This window comes from Cynara cardunculus, unplaced genomic scaffold, assembly GCF_001531365.2.
Source record: "Cynara cardunculus var. scolymus isolate 2C unplaced genomic scaffold, CcrdV1 Un_Scaffold_2501, whole genome shotgun sequence".
In the NCBI taxonomy this organism is placed as follows: domain Eukaryota; kingdom Viridiplantae; phylum Streptophyta; class Magnoliopsida; order Asterales; family Asteraceae; genus Cynara; species Cynara cardunculus.
Window position 1 is genome coordinate 33,908 of NW_020201115.1, and position 2,017 is coordinate 35,924.

The window sequence follows — 2,017 nt, forward strand, 5'->3', positions numbered from 1 at the left end:
TCAACTAAAAAGGAATCTTGTAAAAGAATCCAGGGAAATGAAAAGCTCTCCTTTGGCTTTGATCTCTGAAGCTTCTTCAGTTGAAACTTCATCTACCCTGTTTGTTTCTTCTCTTCCTCCCGTTGTTATCACATAGATAGATTCTTCTATCTCTGAGGACATTCCAAAATCTGATTTAACAGATTTTGATGAGTCCTTGGCACTCCTAACTAAGTCTTTTAGGAGGTTCGCCAGTAAAAGCAACTTTCGCAGATCTCCTCAGCTGTCCCTCAGGGAAAAGCCAAAGTCTAAAAGAATAGACAATGCTTTAGCTATCTGCTACAACTGTCACTGGTCTGGACATTTTGCAGGTGAATGCAGATCAAAGAAGACTGTGACGCCATCTTCTAAAGCTTCTTCCTCCTTCAGGACCAAAGATGAAAAGTACTCAAAACTGAAGGAGAAGTACAAGAAGATGAAGAACAACCAGCGAAAGGCTAAAGGTCTTATTGCTGAAGAGCATGACTGGGCTGAGTCATCCGATGAATCATCTTCAGATGAGGAGGATAAAGCCTACGTCTGCTTGATGGCCATAGATGCAGATGAAGGATCTTCTGAAGCATCTACTTCCTCTGAGCCATCTTCTTCTTCTACTCAGGTATGTTTCCTGAATGAACCCTCTTCTTCTTCTAGTCTTTCTGCACTGGATACGCTAACGGTTGACCTTTACAATGCTCTCAATGGCAAATCGAAAGCTGAAATGCTTAACGTTGATCTTCAAGAGCAATTGAAGATTTTTCATTCTAAGATCAAAGAACTGACCTCTGTCGAGGAAAATCTTAAAGATCAGGTTATTGTAAACCAAGCCATCACTGTTGAACGTGAGAAGGATATCGCTGAGCGTGAGCGAGCAATAGCTAAACTCAAGGCCGAGAAAGCTACTATTGAAGGGTGGTGCAAAGCTTCCATCAAGGCCTCTGAGATCATTAACGCTCAGATCCCAGCCAAGATAAAGACTGGTCTAGGATTCTCCTATGATCAGGAAGAATGTGTTAAAGACAGGACCATGCTCAAATTTGGTACATTCGTCTCTTCTATTCCCAACACTTCTTCCTCTCAGTCCTCCTCTTTTACTGAGAGTCATCTTGAAGGAACTCCTTCGAGTTGTGGGTGCGAAGACAAAAGTAAATCTATTGTCACAACATCCCTTCCCAAGAAGTCTAACATGTCTAATAGATCTAGGTCTATTCCTTCAGCTTCGAAAGCTTCTTCTTCTTCAGGGACTAGGAAATCTGAATCCTATCAGAAATCCAATCACAGCTCAAGGTGAACTTTTTACCTAAGGAATCCAATTCCTCAAAGGTTCCTCCTAGAACCAATGAGAAGGGAATTCTTGGAGCTGGTCCCGCTTCTAGTCTTATACTTTCTGGCCCTAAAGCTACTCCTAGCTTTAGGAAGTGTAAGCACTGCGGTGAGAAAACATATATTGCCAGCAAGTGTCCTTCTGCCGCCAAAGCTGGTTCGCCAGCTAAGGGTAAGAAAGTAACCAAGGTTGAAAAATCAACCAAGGTGAAATCATCCACAATGGCTGCTCTAGCAACCAAGGTGAAGAAAACCGTTGAAGCCTCTTCTTCAGGCTCAGCGAAGACAACTCCTGCTTAAAAGTCTTCAGCATCAGACGTTGTAGTTCCTACCACTGAAGCCTCTTTATCAGGTTCAATGAAGACTTCCACTGAAACTACGTTAGTAGTGTCAGAGGTTGCTCCTATTTCCGCTCAAACCTCTTCAGGTTCGATGATGCCATCTACTAATGCTGGTTCTTCAGCATCAGACGATAAAGCCTCTAACAAAGATGGACCCTAATAGCTGGGTACCAATAGCATTCTTATTTTTTATTCCTTGTATAGGATGTCAAAGGCATATGGTATCTGGACAGCGGATGTTCAAGACATATGACTGGAGATATATCTCTTCTATCTCACTTCAAGGAAGAAAGAGGACCTTCAGTAACCTTCGGTGGAAATGGAAAAGGATATAC